This window comes from Ursus maritimus, unplaced genomic scaffold (assembly GCF_017311325.1).
Source record: "Ursus maritimus isolate PB19 unplaced genomic scaffold, ASM1731132v1 scaffold_4, whole genome shotgun sequence".
Lineage (NCBI taxonomy): Eukaryota > Metazoa > Chordata > Mammalia > Carnivora > Ursidae > Ursus > Ursus maritimus.
Genome location: NW_024426552.1, coordinates 39,479,372 through 39,492,891, shown reverse-complemented (window position 1 = coordinate 39,492,891; position 13,520 = coordinate 39,479,372). Strand labels below are relative to the sequence as shown.

At 34.5% G+C, this 13,520-nt stretch overlaps 1 protein-coding gene and 1 pseudogene across 1 annotated transcript in view; both read right to left on the bottom strand.

Annotated features, from left to right (window-relative positions):
• Window positions 1-13,520, bottom strand: part of EPHA3 (EPH receptor A3) — a 351,034-nt gene that overhangs the window by 145,849 nt on the left and 191,665 nt on the right. The window lies entirely within an intron of this gene.
• On the bottom strand, window positions 10,155-10,625 carry LOC103675372 (annotated as a pseudogene).

The window sequence follows — 13,520 nt, the reverse complement described above, 5'->3', positions numbered from 1 at the left end:
GCAGCTCTTTTAGGTGATCACAGCCTTATTTCCAAAGACCCAATGGACACTTGAATAATTCCTTGGTGCCAAATAGGAAACTCTTCTGAATAAGAGAAGTATATACTGTTTTTTTTTTGATACAGTTATTGCTTTTTTTCAATGGACTTTTCCAATAAAGCAGTTCATTTAAATAGTTTATGACAATATTTATATAATTCTACCAAAATTCCAGACTTAACTCTTGGCAATTGAAACCTGAGAAATAAGATACTTCAGTCTCACATCATATAAGGTATTAGAGATTTAAATTAACAGAAGCCAATATGTTTATACATCCAAATGCCATAACAGCACTAGGAGTAGCAGCTACGCATTGCAAATAATATTCTTTAAAGAATCTTAATGCCATTTATAGATGCTATTTTAACTAATCTTTTTCATTGTTTTGATTTTTCAAAAGTAGCACAACATGAAGTCTATGTAAAAACATTTATTAATTCAATATTTAAAGATTCAATTTTATATGCAGTAATTTATTTATCCTTCAAAGTCTGCCCCTTTGTCCAAGCTGGTTTTCAAGGCTCTGTTGTACTCTTCCCTGTTTATCTCTAACCTTTCTGTTTAATCAAACTTGGTAATAAATCAAACATTCCACAGACTCACAAGCAATCAATAAATAGAATATTGCAGCTCTTCTAACGAAATAGCAGACATTTAAAGGAACTGTTGAATTAATAAACTGGCTTTAGAACATTTCTTAGAGGAGAAATTATTTTCACTTATTTTAATATTTAAATGTTTAACTTACTATTTTTTTAGTTTGAGGCAGGAGTGCAGCTTCTATATTCAACTCCATCTTTTCGTGTAGGAGGAAAAGCAACCTCAAAGACTGAAACCTGTATAGACCTGTGTTCTAGTCCTGAGTGGCCCTATCTAGCTGGGTGCTAGCTTATGTTAAGGGAACTTGTCCCAGAGCCCAGCTTCAGAAGGTGGTAGAGAAGAACTTGACACCAATTCTTCCGTCAGCTCACCTGTCACTACCATTATACTCACAGCCTAGATCTCTGAGCAACTAACAATTTTTTCCTGAGTCAGTTTAACCTGGCATGCATATACTTTTGATAATATTTTACTCTACAGACATGTTCCCATACTGAACTCTGGGAACAGTCTAATATGACAAATTAGTTGTACGAATGTCCTCATGAAGGAGCAGAGAATTTATATTAGTTATCATTCTTTCCTCTAGCAATTGCTATAGGTACAGAACTGACTTTTTTTTTTTTTACGATTTTATTTATTTATTTGACAGAGAGAGACTGCCAGCAAGAGAGGGAACACAAGCAAGGGGAGTGGGAGAGGAAGAAGCAGGCTCCTGGCGGAGGAGCCTGATGTGGGACTCAATCCCAGAACGCTGGGATCATGCCCTGAGCCGAAGGCAGCCACTTAAGGACTGAGCCACCCAGGCTCCCCGAGAACTGACTTTTCAATAGCTAGTATGATGTTGATTCTGTTTTAGGAATTCCTTTTAATTTTACTTTATAGAGAAATTTGTAGCGTTTATTCATAGAGGTAGGTTGTTACTTATTTATCACATGAATAAATTTTTTTTTTTAGTCAATAGTAACATGTGTGCACATAGAATCCATTAATGATTTTTCAGAAGTTGTAAAAGACTTCCAGATACTTCTTGTGATGTTGCATCTCTATATTCACTGCTGGTAACCTAAAACTAATTTTTGTTAATTAAGGATCTTAAACAAGCATATAATTAAATTTAAACAAGGATTAAAAACTCTTGCCATGTAGATCCATGGCTTAAAATAATCACAGGATAGTTTTACTTAAAATCCCATATCCTAGGATAAATAGACTTCCTCATCTATTTAGCATTGGTCTCCCAGGATTAGAAGATGACACAAGATGGTTCAATGATTACATTGGAAAATATGTCTCCCCTAAAGCAAAGATAATATCCCTGTAGTCACCTTTAGTTTCTTATCTCAAGTTACTCTTTCATTTGCTGAATTTCTATTCCTCTGTGTCAACTATAAGTTGAAAATTAAACACCTTTGGGACACTAGGGAATAGCATGAGATGAACACTATTCTGACCACAGCTGGAGTCCATAGAAATGCTGCTCCGCCAGATGAAGTGAAAGGCTGGGGTGTCTGGGGAGCCTAACGGCAGGGAGTTGGCACTTGCATCTGGTTTCCCCCATTATTTTCTATTTGAATTCTAGGTGCATGCATGTATGCCTATTATTCTTCTAAACATTACTAATAAAGCATGGTGTATAATAATACAAATAAAACAATGAGTTACCCGTCTTAGAATTATACAATTTTTTCAATATTAGAAATTTCTAGTGCTCCAAATTCTGAATACTTGGAACATAGCCATTGCTTAAATACATACTTTGTTTTTGTACAGTAACAGAAAAATATCTTATTTGTAAATGCCTTATATCTATGTATAATGTACCATTACTTTAGAGATAAACCTAAGAGTATTTTAAATTCATTTCTACAGATATTTATAGAAAGCAGATTAAGAGCAATTTGTTACATCATGAGACTACTGAAAACCTGCTAATCTTTTAGGGAATTTACATGGCTGCTTAGCATTAAAAGAGAGAGAAGTTATTTCAACATTTCATGGCATCAGTTTGCACAATCTGAGGCCCCCATTTCCACAAAGGATCAGCCTGTCTTCTGAAGGGACAAGCTGGTCAAGGCCCCTCCTCAACACAGGGTTCTAATGGGTGGTATCGCTGTGCTTAGCCTCTTCCAGTTTCAGTTTTCTCACGATCCTGACTTGTATCCTACCTTCTGTCTGTAATTTTAACTCTTATGTATACTTCAATCTTAGTATGTTATATTCTCATTATCTCTCTGCGGGGCTCTCAACCTTATTTCACTGAAAGTTCATTGAGAAGAGGAATTTTGTCCTATATAACTTTGTATATTAGATATCTTAACACTGCTTGATGCAAAGTTGGTAGTTAATGTTTGCTGAAACAAATTAACACTAATATATGCATACACGTACACATACATGTAGGGTGTGTGTGTGTGTGTGTGTGTGTGTGTGTGTGTGTGTTCGCATTTTGGGTGTCTAGTACACATGCCATTTCACAGTATGGGCTCCCCTCGTTGTCTCTCTCCTACTCCCGCTTCCACTCTCAGTCTCTCTAACCAAAGTTCTTAGATTTTACAGGAAGAAACAATTGAGAAAAAAGAGACATTACACTTATGAATAGAAATTTAGAAAACTGCCTACATTTTGGTTTTTTGCTTGTTTGTTGGCTTTTTAAAATTTTTTAAAATTTTATATTTTATTTTAACTCCAGTATAGTCAACATACAGTGCTATATTAGTTTCAGGTGTACGATATAGTGATTCAACACTTGCATACATCATCACCCAGTGCTCATCACAACAAGTGCACTCCTTAATCCCCATTGCCTATTTTCCCCCATCCTTCCACCTACCTCCCCCCTGGTCACCATCAGTTTGTTCTCTATAGTTAAGAGTTTGTTTCTTGGTCTGTCTCTCTCTTATTTTCCCTTTGCTCGTTTGGAAAACTGCCTACGTTTTGTAACCTGGAAAGGGTAAGTGATACTGGGAAGGAGATATAGGGAGTGATGAATGGGATATATGCATACTAGGATCAATAATTTCAAGAAAAGCATGGGCAAGAGTAAAATATTCTGAATGAAATATGAGAAGTGTAAGACTTGGGGATGTGTGGTTTGAGCTATCAGACTTTTAGCCTAAGGAACACTGACATTTGTCATTCTTTTTGGGATGGGTGTGTGCGTGCATGTGTGTGTGTATGTGTAATTCTGATTCCAAAAAACTGTTTAAATGCAATTCACAGAGTTTAAGCATTTGTGTAAGGTGTTATACATTTTCAAATATGTATACTACAAGAAAACTCATTACTAATATCAATTATTGTTCTTTATTACTCTATCACGCTCCAGTAGTGTCATTTTTGTATATTTACCCATTGTGAGTAGATTCAGCTTGGCATCTCCAAAACTAAAAGTTCTACAAATAGGTTTTTGATGAATGTAAGCTCTTGTTTGGAGATGCAATGCAATTAACCATAAGTACCAACAACATACCCTTTCTGTATCAAGCTATCCTGTCATCTGATCATTTATGTGCAAAGTCATATACTTTATCTGATCATTTTGTGCAAAGGAATGGTGGCCTGAATACATGGAGGGATTTCTAGTAGAAGTCAAATTACTCAACCGAAATAGTCTGAAAAGGAAACAATTTGAAAAGAAGCCAAGACAACCAAGTTATACAAACTATCATCATATCCCAGCCCTCCCCTGTGACTAAAACATCCAATCAAAGGATTGGGAGATTGCTTAGAAAAGAAACTTCTTTAATAGATGTTAATAATATACAAAATTATACCTTAGCATCTCATTCCAGGAAGAGAACAGTGAGTTTCCATTTCACTCCAAAAAGTATGATTTCCATTCATCAACAGTATAGCTTTCTAAAATATCTCCTCAAGTTATTATGGTGTTTTATAACCAAGCCTGATTGTAAAATATGATGTTATAAAAAATCAATAATAAAATATTTATCTGATCCAAGATTTTCCCAAATTGAATCTGACTGGGTCATGGCAGTATGCTGATGTCTGGAATGCAAGTAATATACTATATTATTGATGCCTGTCAAATAACGGAAATTGTTACAAATTAATTCATCCCTAACCTAATTAACCCCGTGTGCAATATTATATGCATTCCAGACGAGTACTGTTTTGCTCTGGCCATAAAACTAGGAAGGACAATATTTCAACCTATAAAATCGCCTTTTAAGCCACTTAGAAACCTCAAAGAATATTGCTTATGTAGAAGTGATGCAAAAGAATGCATTACCTCATCTGTTTGAATGATTTTTAGTCTGATACAAAATGTTCTCTCTAACTTTTTTTAACTGTAAAAATAATCTAAGGAAAATGTCTAGTCTGTCTTACATACTGAGTAGATAGAATGCATTCATATTAATAGTTTGCATTATTAGAAATAAAAGCTGTGTACATTTTGGAGGGGAAATGGAGAAGCCTTAACATTTTCTTAACATTATAAGGCAAAAATTTTGTTTTCTATCCAGGCTATCTCATAGTTCTGACTTTACAGGTCAATATATATCAAGACACATTTCATCAATGTCTACAATTAGGACTGGTCCTTTTGGAATTAGTGGGTAGGTGGTTAATTTTTTATGGAATTTTGCTATTTCTCTTCACCTCTCTCTTTAGACAGATCCTTCCCCACTCGCATTTGTCAGTAATGCCCTGCTCTTTGGCAATACAGAGCCTGATTCAAATATACCTAGATTTGACATTTTCTTGTGCTCCAAATCTGTCTTGGATTTACAACACATTAATATTTATCAATTTTTTCCTTCTTTCCTGCTAGTTGAAAATGCTAGTATGCTACACCTCCTAGTTGTCTTAACTGATTATTAAACAGTGTAAAAAAAAAAAAAAGGCAATTCCAAAGACAAAACAATCGAATTGTGGAGCTATTTTCAACTATTTCAAGCTGACTTTCTGTGACCACCATTTTATATCACACTGCAACATTTTCTTTCAATTATGGCCAAGAATTCCTATTTTTTCTAATTTTTCTAATTTTAGAATAATTTGACATTTAGATAGTAGATTTTAAAAAGGTAGAGAGGGTGGCCTTGAATGGCAGTAGAAAGTGCACGAAGATGGTAAAGTTGGATCTCTGGGAGAATCAGGGTTTTGCTGCATTCTGAGTGATCTTGTCGAAGTTATTCAACCTCTTTGAACTTAATTTCCACAGATGCATAGTGAATACAAAAATGTCTGCCTCAAAGAGTGGTCATGAACACTGAAATGACCATTCATAAGGTGTTAATACAGAGCAGGTACTTACTAAAAAGGAGCTATTATTATTTTGCAGTTAGAGTTACCAACTGGTACTTGGGTAGAATGTTAGCATTTTCCAATTCTTAGCATTTCAGTCTGGGCAATGTTTTAACATGTGTAATGATCATGTGTGTTCAAAAATCTATGGATTTGGTTCATTTTCTGTAAAAGCACATTAGACACTTTAAGGAGGAAGAGGTAGCACATTTTTAAAGAGGATATTTCTTTCTGCCTTCAAAGTCTAAAACAGTGAGAAAAACAAAAGCGTTCTGTGATTAATCTCCATTTTAAGATATATATATATCTGCATCTACATACCTATAGCTATATCGAGAGAGAGAGAGAGGCCCCTGTATTGTGCTACATGTTGTCAAAATGCATTAGTGAAATATCATATCTGATAACAACTAATGTGAAATGATACCCCGCTGATTAGAATGTCATTGATGCTGTGGCCTGTTGTTCCTGACACCACAGAAGAGGATCAAAGCATCTTTCACGGTGATAAAGTTGGCAATATGGACGGGAAATAATGCCAGAGAGACTGATTAAGTGTTAACATTCCCACCTGGTGCCATGAAAATAGGACACGACATCCATAATTCAGGATGGTTTCCCCTCCTGTGTTTACTTTCGTGCCAGCTACGGTATTTGAAAGAGTTAATACTGACAAACACTTTCTTCCTCATGATATCTCCCCAGGCAAGGAGTAGGTTATAAGAGGCTTCTCTTTCAGTATGAATCCTTTCGAGAAATACTTTTTGTATTTATATTAAATAATAGAAAGGTAGTTCAAGGGGGCATAAAAATGTGACTCATCCATTTTCCCTGCTTCTATATCTGGGTTGACAGATACCCCACGCAAGCTGTCTCTTGATTGACAAACACCTCAGTAGGCACGTTTTTCTTACGATAATGCTTTAGAGATAATTCAGGGGACCTGCAGCCCGGATTTCTATTCTCAAGGAATAAGGTCAACTAGAATATGAAGTTCTGAAATGAGAATAAATCTTTATTTGAAACCATGCTTCATCTATCATAATTAAATTTGCTGGCACCTACCATCTTCACATCATTGGCTTCTCTCCATGAAACTATGTGTGAGGCAAATCCCATATAAGGCCTGAAGAGAAGGAAATCTGAACTGCTAAATCTTAGATGGTTAAGAAGATAACACGGCCTTTTAAAAAAATTTTCTTTTTCTTTCTTTCTTTCTTTCTTTCTTTCTTTCTTTCTTTCTTTCTTTCTTTTCTTTTCTTTTCTTTTCTTTTCTTTTTTCTTTTCTTTTCTTTTTTAAATTCTCTTCACACGCTTCAAGCATCCTAAATCAAAAGACAGCAATATTCACAACCTTAGGGAAGAGTCTCCTAAAACAAGATTAAATGTCATTGCTAAAACAGATCAATGGTAACACATTTGTGGGAGTCACTACTATCCACAAGACAAAAAAGCTTTTATTAATTTCTGAAGGTGCACTGAATTGTTCCTGTCCACTGAGTTCTGAACTACAGCTCTTGTTCCAAATGTCTCATTACATAATATGACTGACAATCAAAGCATGCTCCCCAACACTGTCCTTCTCAAGTCCACTTTCTGTTGGCATACACTCCTGTGATAAGACTTTATATTTTAAGAAACATAAAATAAGTTTTGCACACACATTCATGAACATTTCTCTCTCTCTCTCTCTCTCTCTCTCTCTCACACACACACACACACACACACACACACTATTTTTTTCCAAGTAAACACATCAGGGAGTCATTTGCTGGATGTTCCCAAATGATGTAATGATGTAACAGGTATTTCTATTACTAATTTGTAGATTTTAGTCAGGCTTTATGGTCCATTTGAAGGCACTGTGTTTACATTTTGTAGGCTGCCATCTAGGTGCCAGATAGCGAATGCAGCTTATGTGACCAATGAGGTCATCCTCAAGTACATGCTGAGAACAGCAGGACTATCACCAGGCTCTGGAAATGAGGCACAGTCATGAAAACGTGTGTCTTCATTTGTATCCTTTCATAATTTATTTCTAAGAGCTTTCACTCTATAATCGGTGCACTTTGGATCTTTGATAAGCACATTATAAATTGCTTTGCATTACATCATATTGATGCCCACTGTATCAAAGCTCTCCCATTGTTTGAACAAAGTATCTTATTCCTCACCATGTAATCCTCATGACCCATTAGTTTATATAAAAAATTCTGTCATATACTTTCAATGTCACAAAACAAAACAAAACACAAAATATTGATTAACTACCTTAAAAATTAGAAATGAAGCCTTTCATATAGGATCAAAATATTGATTTGACCCTGTGCTGATAATTTCATGGTGAAAGAAGTGACTAAATTTGACAATATTTGAAATTTGACTACATAATCTGTGGCAGAAAAATTGAGCTCTCAGAACATATTTAACTCATGTGTAATACTCTGTAACAGTAGATCCCTCAAACAACCAGATGGAGAAAGGCATGTTGAAGTGCTTAGTAAAATGAAAAGCAATATAAAATGCTAATACAGCATGTGTCTCTCTCTGTGTGTACAATATAATATCAAATTCATAATTACCTCTATTCCAAGTTAACACCATAGAATCACAAAAATCTGGAATTCTTACAAGAATAGTATGCTTTACAAAAATTATATGTTTCCCATGATAAGAGAATATATCATTTTATTTTACTAATGACAGCTCTGAACAAAAATGTGTAGTATTTAGAAGCTGGAATGACAAAGATAAAAGAGTGCAAGTCTAATGATTTTTGCTTTTTCCCTTCTGTTACTATTAACTAATATATTACTTCTTTTCTTAAATTATTTAAAGGCCCCATGCCTTTAAACATTAGACTTTATATATGATATATATGTTTGATATTATATCATATATGACATATAATATATGTCATATATGATATAATATATATGATAACAATTGCAGGAGTGGGGAGCTATACTTATAAAAATTTCTGATATTTTGTCAGAAGCAATTTACTATCAACTTGAAGTAGATTTTGATAAGGTAGAGATGTACACAGAAATCACTACAGAAACCACCAAAAAAGTAACACAAGGAAGTATAGTTTAAAAGTTAATAGAAGAATCAAAGTGATACATGAATTAATTGCTATATTAAATAATGGTGTAACAGAACAAGAAAAGATTAAAGGAGAACCAGAAGGGGGAAAAAAGCACTCAGAGAAACAGAAAACAAATAGCAAATGGCAAACCTAGAGCCAAACATATTAACTTTTACATTGAATCTGAAAGAATTAAATACTCCAAACATATAGCAGAGTCAGTCAAATTGGATCAAGAAAGCAACAATCAACTGTTTACTATGTATAAAAAATACACTTTAAATTCAAAAACAAAAATAAGTTAGAAGTGAAAAGGTGGAAGAAGATACACCATGAATATAGTAGCATCAGAGAACTGGAGTAGCTATGTTGACATCAGACAAAATAAGCTTTAAGGAAATAAATGTTATTAGACACAGGAGAGGCATAAAACATCAACACAGTGGGAAGAAATACGCTTATAAATGTATCTGAATCTAAAAATATAACAGGAAAACACAAAGTAAATACAGATAACATTTAAAGGAGAAAGGTAGATTTAGAAAGAAATACTTAAAACTGTCTTTATTCACAGACTACATGATTGTATAGAAAATCCTAAGGACTCTCTAAAAACAAGTTATTGTATAACTGTGAATGAACTCTCACATTTTAGGTTGTCTCTACAAAACACCATCTCCAATTTCTTAGAAGTTTTCTTAGAATTTGTGAGACGTATTAATAAATAGAAAAGATAAGCATTATTATAAGCCCTGAGTACTTTAAGTCCTTCAGCAAAGAGTTTACATTACAAATACTTTTTTGTTTTGTTTTGTTTTGTTAGAGTTTCAATTTTGATACTTTAATGCCATATGGTGTATTTGTTTATTGCAGGCTTGAATGATAATTGAAGAAATTCAGACAATTAAGTTTAAGACCCTCTGGTAAAATACAGAGATCATTGAAACAGACATTTCAACTGAATATGAGTTTTATAAAATTAAACAAATCTTCCAAGAGATCATAAATCAGTTCTCATTACAGGTACTTAAAGCAACTAAAGAGTCACACAAATTACATTTTTAAGGTTATAGTGTTTAATGTTTATCAAATTAAATTTCCACAACTAACAAGGTAACACATGAATTCCTAGGACTCAGACCACGTCCTAGGGAATATTTACTTGGGGATCCCAATTGCACCACAAGCTAAATGACGGCCAATGTTTCCTATTTGTGTAATTTCTTCACTTCCACCTTTGCTCAAATTATCTGGTTTTTCGAGGACCACCATTGTGCTGCCAATGACAGAATAGTCCCCTGAGTGTGCAGTCAGAGAATCTTCCTAGACATATTGGCCACACCAGCCTTACCAGCAGTCACATTACCCAAGTCTCCAACATGGCTTTCTTGATCCTTTGGCCCGCCTTTTTTTTTTTGGATAGAGGATTAAAGTGAGGACCTGCACTGGTATAGCCTTGTGAATTACCTCCTAATTGATGGATGTGGAATCCATGCTTTACTTCAGTCAATCTTGAATTGGTTCCTGATTATCACAAAAGGCCCACTTCTCTTCTGTGCGAAGTGGATGGTGCCCTCCACCCAGCCCTGCCTTTCAGCATGCACATGGTCTTCACCTCCATGACTTGGGAGGGCAATGGAGGATACCACAGAAGATGCTGACACATTTCATGTTGATTTTATTATTACAACAGGTCACAAATATATGTGACCAAAGGCCTGAAACAAGTAAACCAAAAAACCTTTGTGGAGGAATGGGCTGACCACAGGAAGTGAGGGGCCAAGACTTTGAAAAGCCACATAGATTGCACCCCTCCACTTCTCTTTAATTGTCATTTAATTCACTTTAAGGATTTTCTTTTCATTTTTGGTGTTCCCTTTTCTTTTTCAACAAAATTATGCCTAAATTGTACCATCCCCAAAGCCACTCTTCAATATTCTTGGCAATTCCACATTGGACAGAAAATCTCAGAATAATTTTAGACATTACATGGAAAATATTCTAGGTTGCATTGCCAGCTATGAAGTGTTGAAAATACAAGTGTCTGTGCCAAGGAAGGATACTCTGAGGTCAAAGAGTCTTTTGGAAGTATTAATAAGATAGATAATAAACAATTCCAGAGTTGCCATTTGCTGAAGAAAGACAATCCATATTCACTAATTTAGAATAATAAACATGAATTTTAAGAGACAGTTAATGGCTTGGACCATAACTCTCTTAAATCCATTGGGTCCTTTGGCTAGCACTAAAGAGAACATTGAACTTCAGCACATCTGAAAAATTCTGAAAATGCCTTGACTCAATTATGATTATAATTTGTTTCTTTCCAGCCCAAGTGAATGATATACATGGAAATAAAATGCAGAATTTAAAAATCCATTTCTGTTACTCATATCCCAATATCACCTTTTATTCCATTTTGGACACCAACGTTTGTATGGTTTCACTTAGATTGTTGGTCGACACAGTAAATGTCAAAAGCAAGAACAAAGAAATGGTAATATTCACCAAAAAGTCCATTTCTCCAAAATGTCAGCACTCCTTTGTCAAGATTAACAGTTAGGGGAACAAAGGAAAATGTGTTAAAGTTAAATTCTTTTATTTTTTTTTCTCTTTGCAATCCAGAATCTGAAATACATCTTCTTTCTTTTTCTTTCTTTCTTTCTTTCTTTCTTTCTTTCTTTCTTTCTTTCTTTCTTTCTTTCTTTCTTTCTTTTTTTCATGGGGAGGGTCATTATATAATATGTATCATATATTTTTTATTTGAAAAAAATTATAGGAGTGATCATTCATAGAATACTTACTATTTGCCAGGTAACTTCCTGATTTTATTTAATTTTCACTACAATATCTTGTATCAGTATCATTATGAGTTCCATGACACAGAGTGGAAGACCAAGCACCACATAAAGGAAGTAACTAGCTAGGAATTGGATAAGAACCAAGGTATTTTGGTTTCAGAGGCTATGCTCCTAATCTCTATGCTTATAAAACAAAACAAACATACAAATTACAGGCTAAGATATCTCAAGAAGACTAAAATTTGCTTTTTTACTATTGTTGATACATAAAATATTTGCCAACACATCAGCAGTCCAACTAAATTATCTAGGTCTTATATTCAAACATCTACCGAGACATAACTGTGATGCATACTGGGAGATTTATTTTATTTATTGACTTCCAGGAGTTCGTTACTAATTAATAGATGCTTTACTTAGCAGAACATATTCCTGCCTTTTGGAGAAGTGAGTAAGTAAGGTTTTGGAGATAGCAGTAAGGCTCAGGATGTAAAAAACAGGGTAAAAAAAATTGTTTATATCAAGAAATGGAAGAATTAAAATAATTTAAGCTAAGCTTCATCTCCTCAAAGTGCTTTTTAGTGAAACTATTTACCATTAAGAATACATAGCTAAGAAACACTATATGAACACTAAGAGATTTTAGGAAAGCATTTCATAATGTTTCCAAAGCAGTCTGACATTATTCTGTGCATTTGGAAGGATAATTGTGATCATCTCTTCAATTTCTACTTTTTCTTTAAAGCTATTGTATTTTATATTTTTCCTATCCCTTAAAATTAGTACTCTCATGATCTAATATGCTTTTCTACTTACTTGTCTTTTACTTTTATGTATCTACTCTCTATATAAAGAACCCTGGTTTGAACTGCTCAACGGGTCGTACAGATACCAGCTCATTAAAAACTCTACTGTGCGACAGTCTGTGGACATTTTAGAAATTGTGCCACTTTTCACTTAGAACAGAGAGCTTAAAGCTTGTGAAGATCACCCTGCGGGTTTTCCGTCAGAGATCTGACTTACTGTAAGAATCTTGGTTGTAAAGTAATGAGTCCAGTTTCTTCTGAGCTTTAATTCACAAGATGTGTAACAGAGAGACAAAAACCACAGGATATGAGAGTGACAATATGGAATATTTGTGTGTGTGGCGGCATTTTATTGTGTAGAAAGAAGAAAGGAAGGATGGACCAAAATATCTCTCAAGGTCTTTAAGCCTGTATTCAGTTACTTCTTAAAAAAATGTAGAAATTTGACTTAAATTACTATTGACACAAGAAACACAGGTTTGGCAGTAAAATCAAAAATATTCCTAGTAGAAGGCTATCAAATAAATGAATTAAAATAACAATAACAGACTAAGCTGCCCATTTGGAAATGCTCTGAACATGAGCAATAGGCTAATTAAGGTTCAGATAGACGTGGGGCTCTGTGCATGCATGCGTGTAGGTGGACGTGTGTATATGGCATGAGGTTGAAAGGGTATAGCAATAATCACCAAAAAACTGCGTGACTTTGAGAGTCTAAAACTGACAATTAGTACTTCTCTGTCATACGTCTTCCACCTGCACAGGATTCTCACCATTTCTCCCATGTTAGGTATTATCAATTATGATGTCTCATATTCATTAGCCTCTCTCCCAATGGTCATAGACGAACTCAAGACACTGCTTTCCTAAACGAAACAAAGTAACATCTTCTCATAATCCCTTTCTCCA